Source organism: Bombus bifarius, unplaced genomic scaffold (genome assembly GCF_011952205.1).
Source record: "Bombus bifarius isolate JDL3187 unplaced genomic scaffold, Bbif_JDL3187 scf7180000007990, whole genome shotgun sequence".
Taxonomy (NCBI): domain Eukaryota; kingdom Metazoa; phylum Arthropoda; class Insecta; order Hymenoptera; family Apidae; genus Bombus; species Bombus bifarius.
The window spans coordinates 1,238,849-1,261,760 of NW_022884371.1; the positions used below are offsets into that span (position 1 = coordinate 1,238,849).

A 22,912-nucleotide genomic window follows, 5' to 3' on the forward strand; every position below is an offset into this window, starting at 1 on the left:
TATATATGTATATAATATATATTATATATTATATTATATATATATATATTATATATATATATTATATATACAACACGTGGGTAACGATAACTCCCTTACACGATGTATTATCCTGTAAAACTTCTGCGCTAATTAAATGTTAAATTAAATTCGTTATCGAGCATTGATTTATTTTTTTTCAGACGAATAAGTGGCTTTTTTTTTTTAAAGAAATTTACGGCGAACGAGAAGATGAATATTTTAAACCTTTGAAGATCGAATATAGCTATACGTAACTGCTGCAGCAAAAGCTGGATAAAATCAACTAGGAGATGCATACATAGGTATTTTTATACGTTTGTGTATATAGATTATATTTTCTGTTGAATTTTTCTGTTGCTATTTCTTGAGACTTGTATCTTCGAGATCTATGTAGTAATAGAAACTATAAAATTTCGTTGATAGAAATGGTGTAATTCCGGTGAACGAAGATTAATGTACAGAGTACACGTGTATTTAATACTGGATGCAAATATCTAAAGCAAAGATCACTTGTTTAGTTTGTAAATCAAGATACCTATTGGTAAGGTATTCTCCTCATAAAAATAGAGAAACGCCACAGTGTAATGATTCGAACGATAACAATAATTGGTAGACATTTATCCTTGGAATACTGATAATTATTTGGATAGTTTACATTTAGGACACGTGCAATTTCCAATGAATAATATACGAGATATAACGATATGAACAAAAGCGTGTTCACTGCTTCAATAAAGAATCGTCGTATCTGTTAAAGCAATGTCAAGGGGCTTTTACCTGGCTTTTATATCGAAGCAGAAACGAGGTGAAGTGTAAAAGGTTTATCGTTCGAATAATTACGAGCAGTAGTGTACATATGTATATACTATTAACAAATTAATTAAATAAACAAGTGTATATCGTAAACCACAGTTTTCTTGAAGAACTTCAAAAACATAAAATCTTTCAAACTTGTTATTATTGTAACTTTCTGAAAGTTAGAAAACTCGAAGAATATATTAAGAGCAATCAAGAATTTATTGAGAAATTTTTCTTCTCAAACGTATACAATTGAGGGGTGGATTGTCAAACGAAGTTTCCCAGGAGGAAGAGAGCGAGGAAGAGAGCAGGAGGAAGCGGGAATCTCTTGTTTAGTGAGAACTACCTGCAAAGAGCTTTGAAAGATCGTCGAACGATATCTACCAGTAATTATTTCAAAACGAGCGTCGGTCCAGTTCTATTAGTTGTATCAGTGATCGCCGATGACAGATAAGGTCGGTCTATTCTTTGTGCCGATATTTACCGGTAACGTTGTTCGATGGGGACCTTCGTCTATCTTCGAGATCGCCGTCGATGCTGAAAAAGAGCATCTGGCTCTGTTTCCACGTGACCCCGATTTCTTTGTGCCCTGCTACAACTTCTCTTGTTTGTCGTACACCGGCGATCCAGATTCTGGGAATCTATTGAAACTGACAGTGCAAACAGCGACGGGGGAGCGGAAATTTTTTGGAGAAGAGGAAGCACTTTTTTAATGCTTTTGCAAGCTATGGATAATTTTTTTTAATTTCTTTAAAGGTATACCGTAACATCCGAAGTTTCGATGTTGTGGGTCCCTCAGTGAAATGTATGTTTCATTGTGTCGTTTCTACTCTACTTCTTCTATTTCTTGCTATAATACTTTTCTCAAGGATGTGCTTTGATATTTGTGCGAAGATCAATGTTTTACTGTATCGTTTCTTCTTTTTACTATATTACTTTTTGTACTTTAATAATTGACAAATTTTCACAGTAAACTTTCCTTCACTGCTTCACATATAATAATAACAATAATATTACTTTACTTTATTGTACATCATTGTTCCTTGACACAACGTATTGGTTCACTTAGTATACCTTGTCTTATCTTAGGGATAGTTATTCTAATCATATAACATACATTAAACATAATCTATGTAATAATGATATAACATACACATGCGTGGACCTAACTACAATACTAATATACCATATACCATAATATCATGATATTTAATCATACTTATATTATTATTCAGTGGTTACTCCTTATTCTCACTGTTTTCTTATATTACTTGTCTTCCATACCGTAATTTTATAATTGTACCATGTAGATCTTCAACTATCACGTTTTCTCATTATCACTGCTTCAGATATGTACTCACATCTATCATGCACAATACGTTTCTTCCTTTCTCGTCTTTTAACGGTTTCTTCCTAGATGGTGTTTAGCTTTTGGAATTCTTTGAAACGGTTTTAAGAGGTTCTAAAAAAGCATCGAAAGATCCTTTAATCGGCTCCCTGGGACTGTGTCGGGCACGCTCTCGAGCATTCTCTCCCCGATTTCGCCCCTTCTCTTCCACGACTGGTCTTTCCTTCGATCCGTCAGCGGGGCGGAATAAGAGCAGTCGACGCATGCTCATCGGCCTGTTATAATTTCGGTTCTATTAGCCTCGTAGTGGGACCCCATAAGCCCCGAAGGGATTTTCAAGAGATCGTAAAGTTAAGCTTAGACCCCACAGAGCTATATACCACCGTGCCTCTTCTTGTCTCTCTGTGTGCAGTATGTATGTAGGTGTGTATCCAAGTACCTGGATCCTGCCCTATACACTGAATCTATCACTGGATACTCGGCAGAAGGTCTTGAAATGGATAAACAGATAGTTGGTGACGCGTGCAGGGTTACAGAGGATAATTTGATAATTGCAAGTTAGGGTGTGATGATTGTTCAGGGAGTTGAGCTTTGGCCATTGGGAATTGATGTAGAAAGTAGAGTGAAAAGCGTTTGATACTATTACAGACTAGTGGTTTATAGTAGCATGTATAATGTACAATAATATGTACATATGACAGGTAATCAATTTATAATGGTATAATGGTATCAATATTGAGAATTGGTAAGATATTTAACAACTGTCCATGGTGAGTAATATTAATTTTAGTGGCCATAATAACGTTAGTATGTTTTTAAGTTGTAGTTAGAAATTGCATACACAGATTGTTGCAATTGACTGAGAATGAAACGAAATAGCAGTCTGGGAAGGCAGAAGGTATCGGTAGTTTGTAGAGGTAGTGGTTGGTGAGCTGCATAAAAGGGCAAAACTGTCTGTGAAGAGGGTCCGTTCAGGAGTACATCGTCAAGTAGCATCTTGACACGGCGGTTCACAATGGCTACTTGTTAGCTCGACGCGTCAACAGAGAAAGGGAAACGACACGGGGATCCGAGTTCTGCTTTTCACCGACCAAATACACTTGTTCCGAGTATGCGAACTTTTCAAGAGCTACTTTCCAACCCATCCGAGGTCTTCTCATAAAAATTTCAACTGTGAAAGCAGAAAATCTGTCAAATTTAACTTCCAATTATATTACACGTGTATATAATTTCCTTCTTCTTTCTGATTTACTTTTTTTAGTCGAAGAAATACTAGTATCGCTTTTCCACTCGTACAACCCACATAATTCGCTTGAAACGTATACGCGTACACATTTGCGCAGCTGTTGCAATTACACCGACCAATTTTCCGCCACTTTCTTCTCTTTTTCTTCTGCAGTAGAACGCGTTGAAACTTTCACGCAGGACCTGAAATACGACATACGAAATACAAAAGTAGATGCGTTAAACATACGGAGCACGTAGCTATTATACTTTTCTGCAGAAAATCGTGAAGAAATTTGGAAAATTTGAAAGAGGGGTCGAGAGAAGAGAGAAGAATCTTTTTACAGGCGTGTAAATGGCGAACGTTGTCGGTATAAAGCGGATAATAAGTTTGACGGCGTTACAATACAATCATTACGCGTCGATAATGACGGCGCATTCAAGCATGAACGACCAAGGTGAATCGCAATGTACCACCGGCCCCCATACGCCGCATCTGTCCGCTAACAATAGCTCGAACGTTCCGCTACCCTGCGAATCGTTACGCCAAAATTAACGATGCTCTCTTCTCTATGGTGTTTCTCATCAAAATTACATCCAGTATACGCGTCCATCGATGAGGATTGCCCCTGATATTCGATCGGATCGATTGGTGCTATTACGTATCTGACGATAATTCCGGATATGTTCTTATAGATAGATATGTTCTTTGATTTAACGATGGAAGTTCGAAGATACAGAGATACGAAATAGGTGAGTAGGATACGTAGTATACGCGGACAGTTCGTAACAGTGAATGAAGATTTTTAGAAAACATCTTTGTTCTATTTTGATGGAGTTTAGATTGCGGGAGATTTTCCAGGCTGTTGGAAAAATGTCTGATATTAATATATATCGTTTCTTCTCTTTTCTTCGAGGTGTATTAAAAGAAGAATTCTCAGGCATGAATTTACCAAAAAGAAGATCTCGAAAGTGGAAGGAGGAAAAAGGCTGAAAGAATTCACAAAAGAAAGAATTCTCTTCTTGCTTAAAAGTCGCAAGCAAATAAGTGTCATAACTGGATCGCAGATTTTCACATTTTCATCGACATAACTAAGAAGACAGAGAATTACTTCACCTATTAAACATTAAGACAAACTATCCCATTTTCAAGTACTTTTGCGTATCATGTGCGTTTTATGCGTTTCTCCAGCTTCAACCTTCTCGTAAAAGCAACAAGATTTGTACGCGTAATCGATTCATCGACACGCCAGCGTCGTAAAACGTGATAAAAATCGCATAAAGCAGAACTTAACGACAAAACCATGCAGGTTTAGAATCTTAATAAATAAATCATATTAAGATCGCCGTAAGTGGCAACGCGCGTCGATCAGTGCCCATCGATATTCCATGGACGTTATCCGGTTGAGGGGGTCGGCGAACGTGCTTAGATCGGCGTTTACCTGGACATCGGCGTAAATTACGAGATACAAAGGGGGTAACGTCGTCTCCTGGCACGGCGCTGCTTAGACGAGCGGCGCACCGCTTTCGAGGTGGGAGAGAACGATTTCGAAGGGGGGAATATTTATGGGCAGACCGGCTGAAATTAATTTATGCAGCCGCATAGGCTGCCACGTAATTTATTCGCGGTGCTCGCGACGATCAGTCACTCTCTTCACTGGCTTTTGTGTGTAAGGAAATCCTTGCCCATTAGAAACAGCCACGAACACCCTTACTCCACCTATATATTCCTCTCAGCCCTCTGCGATACCTCTTCTTCCTTCTACATCCAGTACTCGTTAATATACACAACCCTGAAGAAGATCTGCAATTATCTTAGGTACACGTAGATGATTTTATGGACTCTATCGAGACGAGAGAATTTTTTTCTTGGATAAATCTGTTGCATATTTCGAAGGATTGGAGAAATTAGTTTGTCAATTTTGTATGATATGTCTTGTGTATGTTATGTGATAAATTTTGTGGATTGGACATTTTGTTGATACAGACAGATTTTTGTTCTGTTCTACGACAAAGATAGACTTGTTTGAGGATTTTTCAATTAGTGAAATTCGCGCAGGGTTGAGGTGAATTAGAAATGTTGTTCAAATAGGTGAGTTTTGTTCCCTTTTTGTGATAAATGCTTAGCTGTGGTTTGACAGATTAGTTTTACACAGGCTTCTTGTAAAAGTCATCGTCTGGGATTTATGTAGGTATCAGTGGATTTTGAATCAATATACAAAGGTTTGTTAGGTCGTTTAGCTTTCTTGCGATAAAAATATTAGAGAAACCTTGTATTTCCTAAATAAAAAAATTAGTCTCTGGAGGATAGCACTTGTGAGCGAAATTCTTCTGCACAACGATTTTCTTTAACCTTTATTCTTCTCTAATCGCTTCTCAAAAGTTTCTAGATATCTGCAGATAAGTATAAAGATAGATCCTACTCGCAGAACATTAGAAATTTCTTTAAATTGACAGAGACAGCTGAGCTGACTGGAAACACTCCAATCTCGTTAATTTACACATACGACATTCTCAAGCATCGAAATATCCAAACAACGCCAGATCTCCCAAATTTCCTCTAATTAACCAAATACTCTATTAGTCTCTAACAACACCTACAAAAGACTCCAGATCTCTTTTCAGAATCTAATCTCTTCAAAGACAGCTTTTTATACAGTCGACAAAAACGCACGAGTTGGCAATCGGTCGCGAAAGAAAACACGGTTACGGGAGCGCGAAGAGCGCGGAAAAAGAAGAGTAGAGCGAGAAGAAAGAAGAAGAAGAAGAAGAAGAACCGGAGGATCTTCGTGCGGGATCTGCGGTGCACCCGCGTTATGATTTGTGGGGGCCCAGATCCTTGATCCTGTCTGCCTGGAAGAGGCACCCACGCTTTCCAGGAACCGCGTCCACCTCGTGTGGACGTAGCCTTCCCTCGTCCCTCGGTGGAAGAACGAACGAAAAGAGGAGGTGGAAGAACCGACCTCGTGGAGCGTGGTGGGGCGAGCGTTTCGAGATCAGCCAACCCGATTACAACGAGGGTGTAATGGACGGACTAATTTGTGAAATTTAAATTCCGTCCCCGACGTTTTAACCGCGAGCCAAGTCTCAGAGCGGTCCTCGAGGTTCCAGATAAATCGCGACCACCTCCACCTCCACTTTTGTAAAAACCTGCGACTTCATAGAATATCCAGAAGATCCAACCGGGAATCTTTCTGGAAAATCGTAGGTGGGCAGGTTTGAAGATGTTGGTCTCTTGGTGTTGTTTTTGGTGGTGGATGGTAGAGGTGTGTTGGTTATCTAGATTCGCGTCTCGAGCCGATCGTCGTCTTTACCCTTTGCCCGGCAATTTGTCAGATCGCTTAATTCCGACTATCGACTGGTCCTTTTGTTTTGTCCACCTCGTGGAGCGGCAACAAGGGTTGGAGAAGTATCGACGTTGGGTTGGGTTGTAGAGGGTTCTTAAGGAAAGTAGACAGTGGAGGTGAAAATGCGGAAGGAATGGAACGATATGGAAAGAGAATTTTTCTGGATTAATCGGACGTGTCGTCGGATAAGCTCTGGTAAAGGAAGGAACGTTTCTGAGTCGTTAAGATGCACCGGGTACGCGTTTGGTAGAGAAAAATTATGCATCGTATCATCTCTTGGCGACGAATCATAGTGAATATGTAGATAGATGTTATAAGTTGAATAATTGTCAGCTGTGGAAAATAGAAACGATAGAGTGGGAAAGTCATTTAGGAACGTAGAAGAAAGGAAATTTAAGTTAGTGTTAATTCGTTTGTTAACATCCAAATGAAACGAAGATATAACTAGACAGAAGGTTAAATAAAGAAAGTATGGAAAATAACGCCTGAAATCTGGCACAAGCGAATTCTCAAAAGCTACAAACCCAAATGGCCCACTTTCCACAAAAGAAAAGAATATAAAAATGGAACAAGAGTAAAGATAGGGCTAGTGAGGAGGGACGTTAGAGAAGGGACACGCGTGATCGTGGCCCTCGGTACACGCAGTTATGGGCACGCTTAAAGGGCCCGACTGCGTGTGGGTCCGCGGATACGAGGACGTGTGGATGTCCAGGCGGAGCCCTGGCCCCGTTCGTAACCCGACACCAACAGCTCTGGGCCCCTCTCCAACGCCAACATCCACCGCACAGAGTGAGACAGAATGTACGGCAGGCCCCACTTGGTCCGTTCTCGTTCATTCGTTCAACGCGATCCTCACGACCCAAAACTAAATCATAACCGTATTATGCGGCCCGACAATAGGACCGCTCGCTATACACCGAGAAGCCGCCTCTAATCCGCCACTCCGTCGACGTCTTGCTCCCGATGCTCCCATCTCTTCTTTTATCTCTTTCTCCCTTTCTCTCCTTCTCTTTTCAACGTTCTATACTGCTTCCCTTCCTGGTGTTCCCTTCTGTTCTTCGTCTCGTTTGCGTTCATTTTCTTTGATCCTCTTGTTCTTTGGAGTAAAGTAGCATTTGTCTTATCGTCCGGCTTTTACATACGTCAAACTTTGACATTTAATGGTCACGTTGGTTTTTTTTTGTATATTGAAATCGAAGATCCGATTTGCTGATTTTGGAATTTTACCAATGGTAATGTGGCGGATGAAAAGAGAGTTGTGCGTTTCGTCCCGGGACTACCGGTGGACTCGTCAGTAAGGCTATGCCCGGTAGTCTCTGCCTTAGACGTAGAGGGAGTCTCGCTAGGTGCGGTATTTGTATCAATCGCTCGTATATTCGACCGCTAGCGAGTTAGACGGACTCGTTGTCGTCGTAGCCCTCTAGTGTTGGCGGTTGGTACCAGCGGATCGCCCGGGAGGTGTTGCGCCGCGTTGATGCCTCGACCTGTCGGCGTCCTATTGATACCGATCCGCCACAGTAAATTTTCAAAGCGAAAATATTTCGTCGCCTTGATGATGCTTATCGCTTATTAAAAAAGATATTCATCGTCGATAGCGGTCATTGGTAACTAAAAGAAATTCCGTCGCCTGTAGTGATAAGCATACAATTCTTTGCACCGATACTGATCGTCAGTATCTATATTCTTACCAATAAGATTACTAGTAGAATATATCGTTGCCAATTATTTACTCGTAACCAAAGACAATTTGCGTCATCGATGATGGTTAACGATAACCAAAAAAGTATTATTTATTCATTTTGGTGTGCGAGCAAAGTTATTCGGACTGAGAAGAAACCCTTGATAAATTCAAAGTGTATTCCACAGGTGATCGGAATCCTGTTGACAAAAATAGCGTCAGCTTTTGATTCCAAGCAAAGATAACTATTTACAATCTTTTCATAACTTACAGGACATCTGTCCTTTCATCCTCATCGTACTCTAAAATCTTCAAACTGGAAGATCGTCGAGCAGAAAAAGAGAAAGCGTAAATAACGTACATACGTTCCTATACGTGTAATTTTCTGCATGGAGAAAATGAACGGTTAGCGACGATCTTCCTACATTATCGGCTTTTTCAACGGCTAATGATTAGAGGAGAGGAGAACAGCTGGGAGAATTTTTCTAGGGTTAAAATAAAAATAGCCTGTCACCTTTCGCCACAATGTGTCCTTTTCTTGCACGACGCGGGTGCACGTTCCGCGAACTCGCGAATTATGAATATGATTATCTCGGACGGGCTCTTGACGGGAAGCCAGACCTGTCCCAGAGGTGTCACCTTACATCCTCCCTCTCTTCCATAGTGTCGACGTTCCTGGGCCCCCTCGTGTTGCTCTCCCGTTCTGACTTAGCGCGTGACGTCGCTTCTCGTAACCGAATCTCGCGAATAATTGCACCTCGACAGGTCTCTCTGCTTTTCTTTCGATCGGCTCGTCAATCGTCCTCCACAAATTATTGGGAAAATAAAGAATACGGCAGGAGAAATTTCATTTCCGCAAAGGGACGACAGATCGTTCCATCCGACGTTGTATCTTTGAATTTTGTAAAAATTTGAGAAATTTTACGATTTGAGCCGAATACTATTTTTCCGAAGATAGTATCGAATATTTAAAGCGATATAAATTTTTGCTTTTAGTGGCTCAGCCTACTATTAACAGTTAGTAATTTTGTAGTCATACAGTTTCTTAGTGGAGTATTTCGTTTGGACGAAAATTAATCGCAAGAGCGACAGAGGGCCTTGCGAAATTTGTACAGAATTTTTCTAATATTTAATTTCCATTCAATTAGCATTGCCTCTCGCGAAACCTCCATTCCTCTGCACCTAACAGCTATCTTATCCTTGGTCACGATCAGCCCGGTTAATATGTAAAAATGTAAATGGTCCAGACGGTCCAGCAATAATCTCTCGGTGGTCTTGTGGTCGAAAAACTTTAAACTTCCCAGAACGGTTGTCCTCGATCCCCCGAATTCACCGAAAACGAACCAACGATACCTGTGAATCGCATCAGTGTAACAGCAAACTTGAAATCTGTCAAGAACAGATCTCTGATCTAAATTACCCAAGTACGTTTTATATACATTCCGCGTACGTGCAACAAATTTAGAAATACGTAAGAAATTGCCAATAGTAAGAACACATCATAACTTCGTCTAATAACTAAAAAAAAAGATGAAGATACATTCCTACTAAAATCCTTAAAAATACGATTAACACTCAAGTAAAAATTCAAGCGAACCAATATCGTGCCTACAAATTTAAATCAAACCAGCAAAGAACTTCAATTAAAAAAAAAAAAAAAAAAATTCGAACGTTCTACTAAATTTCTCTAATCGCACAACTATCGTACGAACAATTATTTATCCTCTATGGTTACAGGACTAATATCGTGTACATTTTGCGCATTTAAGCCAGACGTATTGTCTCGTATTCTACGTACATAACGCGTTACAGCTAGGGATGAAAGGGAAGAGTTGCAGCGGAATGGCAAGGAAGAGGAAAGGGTGAAGAAGGAAGGGGGATGCAGATGGGCCGTCAGCCTCTTTTCCGCAGGGGCCCGCAATAAATTTAACGGGCCAACGAGGGGGGCAGGGCCGGTTCGCAAGCGGCGATAACGATCGAACGAGCGTCAGAGAAGTGCTAAGTAACTACCGATCGTATCGAAGATAGAACCGTTTGGCTGCAGGCGTTTATCGAACTATGTACGCCGTCTGCTTCCATATCCCGCCATCTTTCATAGTCATAGAAATTCCCTCTTCTCTCTGCCTTCCGTTCTATACGGTTTTCACTATTATCCACGTCGTCAGAAATTGTCACCGACACCACAATAGACGACACGATGGCCGCCTAGTGGGAATAGCTCGTAGCACGTGTTTGACGTTTATGAATCGAATTTCTCCTTGGACTGACACGCGACAGAGATACGGCGGTAATGCGCGCCCATCGACCGCCATGGGACCGATGGTGCGATATGTCAGCGGACCCGTAAACTGTTTCAACGACCGGAGATCCGGTCCGTGGAAAACTGTGACCATGTCGTCGATGAATGTGTATACGTTTGACAGGGTGATTAGGCAGATTTTGAAAGGTTTGCCTGGTGTTGGAATTGTAGTAGTAAATAGAGACAAATTTCTAAAGTTAGAGGATATATTATGAAACAATACTGTAATTCTAGAAAATGGTACTGTACACTTCTCAAGATACCGAAGAAAGATAATGAATCATTACTGCGTTATGATATGTTTGGGTTTGGATTTTTGTGAGAGTTACAAGATAAGAGATACGAAGGAATTGCTCTTAATTTGGTTTCTTGCTTAATCAATTGTTAATTCCGTGTATTAATGATGATTTCTTAATATCACTTTAATAGTTCTACAGCTTTAACATGCGTAGCTTGGATTGTTAAAATAACATTTCGACAAATTTTTCTTTACAGATGAAATTAAAAATTGGCTAAGAGAGACGGTAAAAATATACGTAACATTAAAATGGAAATTTAAAAAGATTTAAATTAAAAAATTTTTAAGTAGAAGAACTCTATGTAAATGGTCGAGAGCGTCAGGCTCAAAAAATACGATTCTCCTAATTCCCCATACCGTTGTATACCTACAACGTGCTCGATCTACCCCTAATTTCGTTCATCGCCCCATAGAAATTCCCCTTGAATCTCTAGCCCACCAAACATATGTCGGAGATCTCGTCCCCTTTTCGGTACAATGACACCATGGAATTTCGTGCAGACGATTGGTTAGTCGTTCGTCCAATGAAACACGCTGGGAGAACTTTATGGGGGTTGACACGCGTCCTGTTTTCCCTGGGGTGGAATTCATGGGATTAGGCGGCGGCAACGTAAACGTAACGTCGTTATGATAACTTGTTTCTCTTCCTCGTTTCCTCCACTGTTTTTTTTTTTTTTTTTTTTTTTTACAGAAGGATTATGTTGGATTACAGGATACGACTTGCCACGTTCTTCTCGCTTCTCGTAAAACGTTGAACGTAGCATAATAAGCGTACATTGAGGGTACTGTGGAAATAGTGTTTTTATATTAATGGTGTTACTTGAAATTCAATGGAAAGTTCGTAATTTTTGAAGTTGTATTTTTAAGATTTACATAATGAAATGTTAGTGTACGTAGAGGTAAGAGAGCATGCCAGTTACAGTGTCAGGTGAGCGACTATGGAGTTGATCGTTGGCTGCTTGTAATTCTAGACAGGAATTAAGCGGTGCAGCGGACAGCCACAGCTTCACCGTTGCAAGCGGTACTGTGGAAAGGACAACTTTGTAATATGATTACGGCCAGAGAGATTCAATATCGAAATTAGGAAAACTGAATTTTTAACCGTCCTAATATCTTCATCCGTGACGAACTATCGTAGCGAATAAGAACATCAGTGAATACTGGTTCCTATCAAAAGACCAGATTTTCAAAGGGAAATGGAGCGAAGTCAACATTATAAAGCAAAAAATCACATTACAAGACCTGCAATAATCCAACACTTGACATTAACGAAGAAGTATACTCCATTCGTTTTACTTACTATATTCATCATTGAAATACCATATTTTCTATGTTTACGCTTATCGTTGAATGGAAGTTAAGCGATTGTACAAAAATAACTGTACTTGTGATTCTATAACTCCAGGCTACAGTAATTGTGTAATACGACGAATATCCTGTTTAAAAAATTGAAATGTATTAAAACAGAAATTAGACACACTATGTGTTTTCCTGGGAAAAGACAAACACGAACAAGCGTCGTTTTTGTTACGAGTCATTTAATTATCAAAGAAGTACTTTCCATCCATCTTAATTGCCATACACCGCTAAAAGAGCAAATTCCAAAGGAAGAATGAAAGAAAGTCAACATGTTGAAAAAGACGTTCACGCTGTGAGTCTGGTGTACGCACGAACAGCTGGAATCTCCTTCAGTCACCAGCGGGATCCATTCAGAATCACCGACGCGACAGCTGAAGGACGTTGTTTTCCTACGACAAATTACGCGCGCGTTCGCCGCTTTCGACGCGCGGCGTCGACGCGTGTGCGTGTAATCCTCCCGTGTTGTCTACACACACCAACACACAACGTACGCACACCATAACGCTGACCTACCCCACTGAGAATCGTGTTTCAATACAGAAACCGAAAACCATATCATTACGCTGAAGCTCGTAGCAAACTTTCGTAGCAAATGCGCGCGCGCAATCGACTAACCTTTGCGAGGGCCAGTTAGCGCGTTTCACAGGTGTGTGTTAATTCACGCGGTAATCGAGTACGCGTGCCACTAAGAAAACATTTTTCTGTAGTAAGTTTCTCTTTGATTCATCGATACGGTGATTTTATTCTTTAATCGTGTGGTCCTGGACGGATTTATTGCGATTTGAAGTAAGTATGACAAAGAGTTTGGATGCGTGCGTATAATGTAAATCGACTTTCCGTTTTAGAGGTTATGTTTATTGAATCTTATTAAGAATTGATCTTTTTAATTCTAAATGGATTTATTGTGATTTTGGGTAAGATCGATGGAATGTTTGGAGTAAGAATGACGGAGAATTTGAATGCGTACGTATAGTGTAAGTCGACTTTGTGTTCTAGAGTTTATGTTTACTGAGTCTTATTAAAAATTGAGCGTATTAATTTTGGATGGGTTTATTGTGATTTTAGGTAAGATCGATGGAGTGTTTGGAGTAAGAATGACGGAGAGTTTAGATGCGTACATATAGTGTAAGTTGACTTTGTATTTTAGAAGTTGTGCTTATTGAATCTTACTAAGAATTGATGTAATTAATTCCGAATGGGTTTATTGTGATTCAGGTAAGATCGAAGGAGTGTTTGGATGCGTACATATGATGTAAATTGACTCTGTATCTTGGGGGTTATGTCGAGCGAAGTTAGTAGTTCATCGGCCTCTGATCGTCTTCAAAAAATCACGTTTCGTGCTCGCAACCAACAATTGCACAATACGATTTCGCGGTTTCATTGCGGTGCTTACAGGTTGAGGATTTTTCAAAGAAGTTGCGCTATACTCCTTCTACTCTTACTCGACATATAAGTACCATATGTAGGTCACTCTATTCTATGCAATTTTATCATAGAAAATATTGACATTTTTCAAGGTTTCACAATATAATTCTATTTATAGATATATAACGAGAAATATCAAATCATTTAAAATCATTCTGCCATATATGTTCTCCACTGAAGAATTCTATTCTATTTTCTATTAAGAAGCATGATAAATTAACAGTGTTCCGGGTAAACTATCATTACCAAACAAATATTATGTTTCTTTACTGTGAGGCTTACAACGGTTCCAGATTAGTTCAGACATCCATAATTTTTTATTATAAGGATTATAATGTCGATTAATGGAAACAGTTACAAATCGGTGAACAGTCTTCATCAGCTAGGATACCATAGTGCGTAACTCTTTAACATAAGAATTATAATATTAGTTGATTGACGAAAACAATTCCAAATCGGTTAGGCCCGAGAAACGAGGAACGAACAATTGGCGAATGCGGGGCAAAATTGACCACGTTGGTTACATAATGGGCCTCCTCGAGCTTCGTCAAATGGTGGGCAGTACGAGTATTTAGATGAGTTGACTCCAATTGGCGTACGTACCGTGAGAATCCAGTATCTAGCGCGTGGACCGTGTGTGAACCAGTCAGTCGAGGAAGAAAAATGGGTGAACTAATCATGCAAATTGGGTACAAAGTTACGTAATTCTGTTCTATCTCTATCCACCCGTCCGTTGGAATCTCGAACGTTAGACGTCCACTAATAGTCGCTTGCATTTGCAGCAATTAACTATTTCTTCATCGAAATTAGATTGACGTTGACTCGCAAGTATTTTGTAATTGAAATATTGTTTTTGGTATCTGTACTGGCCTCGTTGCTAGTTCCTTGTCCCACTTCTGAAACTAGATTAATTGATTCCACCACTAGGTAATCGGTCTAATTATTCGAGCGTTATAACTTTCTTGGAGCTGTTAATATTTAATCGAGCAATTTGAGAATTAAATTCGCCAAGAGATATAGCTATTTCTGTACATATTACAGAAGAAATCCTCTTCTGATATTGCGGTATACATAGACTTAGAAATATTAAGGAATCAAATCCTTCCAAATTCTCAAACTTAAATAAATTAAAGTCTTTAAATGGATTCAGTAAGTCAAAAACTATTAAACCAGGTTAATTTCATTCGTAGGATAACACAATCACTAGCTTCAGTTCCATTGGAAACTATAGCTAGGAGTCAGATTCTGATTAGGTTTAAGCTAAATATTATCCAGCTTTTAACTTTGACTTCCACAGCCAAGCAATTAAAACTGCTGTATTGAGTTTGATTCGGATTACTTTTCACGACCCAAATTTTTCTTATTCATAACGAATACCGTAGAAGTTAGAAACAAAAACAGTCTGCTACACTGACAAAATTTATACTTGTTATACAAGAATAAGAAAAAGGATTTGTTTCAGGCTTGAAATCGTATTCGCATTGCCACAACATTCATTTCTCAATTAAAATTTTGGAAGCGACGACCATCGTAAAACTCTTAGGCAAAGATGCGCTGGATGTGTAACGTCGAAAAATGCTGGAAAAATCAGACAGACGTGTAGGACCGTGGTCTGGCTCGCGGGGCAGATTTGAGTGAGGAACGGAAGAGGAGGTTCGGAACGATTATGCAGCACGACACGGTGCCCAACAAGGAGAGACAAGGAGATGGAGAGAAAAAGAGAAGGAGTGCACGATGCACACGCTGCGAGCAATGTGCGAGGCTTCGCGCGGCCGTCAATTACGATTAATTAGAGCGGAGACTGACAGCGGACGCAGCGACGGCTACTTAATACTTTAACTTGTCCCCAACCCTCCACCCGTTCACTTCCTCCGTCGTCGTCGACGGTGACGAATCGACCGAGAGCTCCGTTCGTTTCGTTCATCGTAAACTATCGTGTATATATCCCTTTTTGCCTTTTTCTCCTCGATGTTCCCTCCATTCACGAAACGTGAGATCTCTGTTACGACCTTGTTCGCGGCAGGGAAAAAGTCACCATCCAGGAAATTCAAGCTTCTGGCTTGGGGCCACGCGTGCTCTCGTAATAGGACAGTTTGTTCCTTGCAAAATCATTCCTTTCCTTTTCTTGAAATTCTATTTCTATTGCGTTCTTTCGGTTGTAAGAAAAAGTCTAAGGGAATAAAATACGGGGCTCATTACATAAATAGATAGATAGATAGTTTTATTTAAGCCTGGCGGCCTTGAAACAAGACTTGCATTACAATTCCTCAGTTTATTACAGTATTTAAAAGGCTAAAATACACGTAGAATACTCTTTGTTCGTTAACGATCGCAGAAAGATGCAATTGCAGCTTTTTAACGTTAGAAAATGTCTCAGGCTTGAACAAGATATGAAAAATTTCTCACGGGAATGCAGGATCTTTTTAATGTGCTCTTACGAGATTAGAAATCCCCTTTTTTCCGCTAAAATTATAAAGATAATATAACAATATGAAAATTTCAGCATCGCAGCAGGGTTAAATTCGCTTCGATATTTGTATTGTATGAAATGAATTTTTAGAATGTTTTTGGTATTGTTTTTTGTACCAGGTATAAATAGTTGGAAGGTTTGTAGTACTTGAAATTAAAATCAAATTTTGGAGATTGATTTATTAGTGTCTTGATAGAAATATTTTTTACTATAAGATTGACTTTTTAGAGAGTGAGAGATACTTCATGCCAATGAATTAGTACTTTTTGACTATAAAAGTAGATGTCGATACAATGGAAGATCACTCATCTGAATCTGATTGTTGCGTTAGACATCGAGCATAGGAGAATAATTTTATTATATTATATAAGAGTTCACGTTCACATTAGTAGATTCAATCAGCAGGTGTTTAGTTACTCGAGTATTAAATAAAATCTTGTTCCAGTAAAACGAATTCTCCTTTATACACGTAATCTAAATCTACTCTTACTTGTCTATTAAATGTAGAATTAACATTTACAGTTACAGGATAACGTGTAAAGGTAGTTATCGAAATGAAATATTAACACCATAAGATAAACTATCAAAGCACCCCAATCTGTCGTTAGTTTGACGAAGGAAGTGAGAATTAATGGCAATTAGTTAGTAGAAACATCAGAGTCTCTCGACTTTGAACAAGTCGAATCTAATAACAAGTTGTCGGTGTACACACTTCGTAACAACCGTAATTAATTATATAATATCGTGATCTACGTTAGAAAGAGAGGACTCGCTGCATTATTAAACAGCAACAATTAAAACGAAGAATTAATTCAGAATATTGCGGATGCGCCGTTTCACGGTTTCAGGCATACGTTCGTTACGCATCGCATCGACTTTATATTAATAAGTATGATGTTCTGCTCGTTTGTAAGACGTAAAATCATTAATCAAAGCTACAATTATATACACGTTGGCACCATTTTATAAGTTACCCACCGTAGCGCGAAAACTATTTATTTTTCCAATACCGTAGCAACAACACGGCTTCATATTGAGATTATATTTTATCAGGTGTTTCATTACGAAAAAGAAAACATTACAAACGTATGAAAATTTATTTATAGCCATTCATGAAGGTCTTCGTACACCTTATTCCTTCATATACCTTCCTACACGAAGGTCTTTTCATTCACTGTATGGTACAGTGGTTGTCTTATCACGTAACCGATATGTTCAGAAATTCATTAAAGTTTAGCAAGAAAATTTTGTTTAAATAAAAATGACGCTTTTATAAGATTCGCGAAGATTTTTACGATTAACCGTATACGGTAACCTTTCTTATTTTTTCATGCTAACAATAGGAAAGACAATTTTATCGTTATTAGTATGTTGCTGTAATTGTGTCGGTGAAATAGAAAATGGTCAATAACAATTCAATTGATTTAACAATCTAATTTTCACATTATCGGCATCGTCGTTATGTCAGTGAAGTAGCAATATCTGTTAAGTATGAATTGGTTACGTAGCCAATAGCAATGTAGTCAATTTAATAATTTAATATCGACAAACAATAGTCTTTTGAAGCAATCACAAGCGGAAGCTTTGATCGGAAGTTGTGGAAGTAGGGAAAGAAGAAGGAGGGCGAAAACGTATTTGAATGATTGCGCTCGTTGTCGGTCTCCTTCGCTAATTGAGCCATTGTCTAGGTCCGGTTAGGCACGTCTAAAAGCCTAATGGCCGTTTCCTAGAGACGCGCCAGTCCGAATACTGAACGAATTAGAATAATTCGTTCCGTCTGGCTGCGTCACTAGATCGCGCAACGACGTTCGTCGCCGGTTAGACGAAACCTGTCTTCTCTTTTCCTCCATTTGCTAAGAATCAATGATTCTACTTCAATTTTTACTAATCTAACCTATCCTTTTTTTATTTCCTTCCTCGTCCAGTACACGGAGTTTTAAAAGGCTATTCTAAGTGGAATCTAGCTTAAACATAACCTAGACTTGTCTCCTTTTTCCTCCTGCAATTGCAAAGAATCGGTGATTAATTTTGATTAAAGCAAACCTAACCTAAACCTAAAGCAATCATAATTCGAGGCTAAGCTCAAATCTAATGTAAACTTAATTCGAGTTTGTTTAAACTTAATCCAAACTTGTCCTCTTTTTCTCTTGAAATTGCAAAGAATCGATGGTTAATTTTGACTGAAGCGAACTTAACCTAAAGCTAAAACAATCATAATCCAAAGCTAAGCTCAAACCTGATGTAAACCTAATTGAAACTTGTTCTCTTGCTACTCTGGTTGCTAAGAATCAGTGCTTCCGCTTTAATTTCGACGCTTAACCTCTATTTCGCCGGCGTGCACCACGTGTATTACGTATTTTTTGTAAACATCACTTTTATCCGGCCACGCGGATGTTTTCCATTAAAACGAATCGCATAGCGAAAACTTTTTATTGTTCGCCGGTTCTTCCTGTTTCGACGTATTCGAACGTATTTTATACGACAAAAAACAGCATCCAGCAGGTAAATATCCTTCGAATCTCGCCATGGAAACGATCAATAGAAACGAGATTTGTCGTAATAATTGATGCTTCGATAGACTGTGTGTTTCCAGTACAAAGAAACATTATACATACATAGTGTCTTCTTTCGTATTATATATATACATTTACCTTCATTACTCGTGTTGCGGTCCTAGATTCAATATCAATATAAAATTATATTTATTATTAATTTATATTAATACAAAACTGTTTTTAATATATTTTAGGAAAATATTATCCCAACACTGAAGCGAGAAATCTTTCATATTTTCATAACATTAAGAAATTTGTTAACAGTAAAAATACACGATTGGATCAGAAACGATGGAAACAATGTGTTTCTTTTGTTCGTTATTCTGTGAAATAATAGTAACCTTCTTCGTTTTATCTTATTTTCTACACAACTTACTGCAACTGCCTACCACACTAATAACGCTAAAAGTAACTAAAAACTTCATTCTCGTCCATTAAAATACCAAACAAGCAAGAAAATGTTAATCGATAAAAGTTCTTGGAACCGTTCTTGGAAAAGTCCTCGGCGAAGAACGGGTCTCCCTTTTAATTTTTAATTTCATTACGGATTCTCGAGCAGCCCCATAATGGCCTCGATACGCCATAGGCCATCTGCCACGATCTCGAAGGATCTGTATCTACATACCGATCGAATATAATCGATCAGGATCGATCAGCGGAACATCATCTAGCTGACTGGTCGTCGAACGATCGGCCGGTTTCGCTCGTAAGCCGTGTAATCATGCTACGATCGAATTTACATGGCAAATTGCGCGAATCAGCGGATCGAACGTTTTCTTCCTGTTATCCAGCCGGAACAACGGCGGATTCATTTGTGTAAACACTAACCTCCGCGTTTACGGAAACGTTCGACTGTTGCTAAAGCGGAGAAACTGTTTCAATAAAACGAAAAATCAATGAAAAATTCTTCACTCGCACCTCTATCATCTTCAGTCTGTCATTTGTGTTCTACGGCTTGATCCTGCTGCAAATCATTTTTTAACCCAATTTTATTTTTCTAACGTAAAAAGTATCTCGAATTTGAGCAAAATACCAACGAAATTCTTGTTGCTAATATATACATGATTTCTTGTTTTCATTCTATGTTAAACATCCTCCTGAAACAGTTCCTCTTTATCTCTTGAAATAATGCGGACGGAGTTAAAAAGGTTTGATCTTCCTAGGAAGTCCAGATATAATTATGATGCAAAAGGGAGAACGGTCGGGGGGAGGGGCAGTGTTGCGTTTCGTGATCGTGATTGCTGAATAAGATTTTTTCCAGGGAGAGCCGGAGGTGGGAATCTTACGGGCGTTGCGATAAGGCACACATTAATTGAAGAACAACATCCGGCATGGAGCCGGTGGCCGACGTCGTGACATCATTGTCTACGACAGAACGAAAATGGAATTAAACGAAGCACCATCGGCCTGAGCCGATTCAAAGCAAAGGATAATTTTAGAGTGATAGCATTAGCGAGAATTTCTCGCTGGTATCGGTCATTTCAAAAGAAGTCGATCCAATGTTCAACCCATTTTTTCCTCGATTGTTTAGTAATCAAATGGACAACGTTCCCTATCGTATATTTTAAATTCTTAATCTTTTACGAACGGAGAACAGTTTATAGGTGTTAATGGAAATACGAAGTCAAAGAGTAGAGAGTCTCATTCGAAAGTAGGTTTATTCTAGTATAATATTCTTTCTCGAGTCTTCTTTCGTCGTTCAGCGGCCAAATAAAAACTAATATGCAAGAAACGATCTCTATTATATATAACTTTAATTTTTAATAATGAAAAATCGATGTATTGTTGCTTTGAACGAACGAACATTCTTTTTTAAGTTTTACTTTATCGTCTAATGATCAAATTGGAATTAATGTCTATGTAATATGTATAAAGAATGTTCATTGGATATAATAGAAACATCAATTTGGAGGGAGTACCGCTCAATTATAATTTGAAATAATTTAATAATTTCTATTCCACGCGAATAGAATTATGGCATATAGTACGGTGAATAATGAAAATTTGAAAGATCAAATTCATCGCTCAAATTGATCCTAGTTACTGTTATTTTGCCAACGATCGATTATAAGCCAATGGAGCTTGTCCACCTGTCGTGTTCGATGAGAACGCAATTCTGACCCGGCGGCGGAACTAATAGCTTCGACGAAGGACTACTCGTAACAGTCTGCGCGTTTAATTAGATAGAAGGAATATTATAACGAGGTGAACACGCGTTTATATGTGTACATGAGTCACATACTATAAGTAGTAGACAGCATAGCACTAATAGATACTATCACACTGCAGTAGTTAGTACAGTAGATAGCATCATATTGCACAATTCGACGATTTGTTAAAAAAATGAAAGATAGATTACAACTGCCAGATATCGTAAATTTCCATCGATTATCAAAATTATCATCTGAACACAATTAATCTGAACTATTATAATAACCGAAGAAGTTCAGAATATACCAAAATAGACTTCCACGTTTTACCATGAAAAAAAAAAAAAAAATAAATATAACGTTAGTTACAAGTACCAGGGTCGAAAGAATTTTTAATTTTGCTTCTTCCAATTTCCACTAATCGCCAAATATTTCACCAATTTCGATCAAAATACGATAAACACAAATTCCCAACACCGAAGAAATTCATAGCACAGCAATGAAAATATCTGTAAAACTAATGGAATCGGTGAGAAGTAAAAAATCTACTAATATACCAATCTCTTTCATCCCACGAATAAATTTTGAAACCAAAAACGAGTACGCAAAACGTATTTTTCTCCGGCGAATACTGCCCCTAAATGTTCCGTGCAAGAAACGTAATGGCCAAACGCGTGGCAAAAAGACGTAAACGTGCAAATGGCGAAAGAGAGACAGGAATAGAAGTATCTGGAGCGAGCACCAGGTCTGAGTGCTCCGTTTTACGATCTTCCTTCGGCCGACAGGAGCCACACGATCGGTAGTCGGAGGATCCGGGGTTAAAGAAGGGAAAAAATATGAGGGAAGTCGATGACGATAAAGAAGAGAAGAAGAGGTGGAGTAGAGGCTTGCTAGAACGAATGGCTGTGCCAAATTAACCATGATTTATGAACACGGCTGGCCAATATTCCATTCTATTAACATCGCATTATCCGTCCGTCAAATTACACGCCAACGACCCAGTTTTTCAGGAGCCGGTCCTGGCACAAAGTAATCTTTGCATTCATGGCTTCGTTATCTCGAGATCATTTGCTTTCTGTGAGTACGTTGTTATTTCATTGATTTTTTAATAGGTATATTATTTTATTATACATATGATATTATTCTGTCATGTATTATTGATTATCGGTTATTCATATTGGTTATCCTTGTTGTAATTTCATTTATTTATTTTATCTTTGTTAGTTTGGTGAAGTTAATAAGATCGTTTTAATGATGCGATATCTGTCGTTAATTTTCTTTACGCGTATAACAAGTTCGAATGTGAAGTATTTTTGTATGATTTTTGTACTTCAGCTTCTCGTAACAAACGAATATTTAACTAGGTCAGTATTAATCAGATAATTAGATTTGTTATGCAGTTTAACTATTCTCTTCACTCTAATCGATAATATTTCAGGAACTACTCGTTGCAGTGAAAGAAATACTAAATCTTTGCGTAGCCAAATAAACCAAAAATAATCCATGGATTTAAAACGAAGCGAAAAAGAATGTTTTTTTTTTTTTTATTAATACAACGTATTTTCCAAATAACTATCGCATAGTATTTGCCAACAAAAATAACATATTTCATGAACGTTTTGGTCGTATCAGTTCGCAAACGATAAACGACGCCTACGATCACGATAACAAAGGTTTTCGATTTTATTTCGAAATGAATATTTTCGAGGAAAAATTTGTATACGAAGATAAAAATCAAATTTCATTGATTGTGATTGTATTTACGGAGTTCTATTTCTATTACATATATTCAAACCTCGTTTGTTTCTTATTCCTCCATAACGTATTATAAATTGTTCATAAGCAAAGTTTGCAAATTTAACATTACATTCATTTCTTATCAATCGTTTCAATTTAACATTTTGCACGATCATCTACCAACGAATAATATTAGTAAATTG

The 22,912-nt window shown here is 38.4% G+C and overlaps 1 long non-coding RNA gene across 1 annotated transcript; it reads left to right on the forward strand.

Annotated features, from left to right (window-relative positions):
* The first annotated feature begins 12,509 nt into the window (after positions 1-12,509).
* LOC117205404 lies at positions 12,510-20,553 on the forward strand. Its single transcript, XR_004487226.1, has 3 exons — positions 12,510-13,078; positions 13,438-13,497; positions 20,084-20,553. It is a non-coding gene; the product is annotated as an uncharacterized LOC117205404 (long non-coding RNA).
* The last annotated feature ends 2,359 nt before the right edge of the window (positions 20,554-22,912 follow it).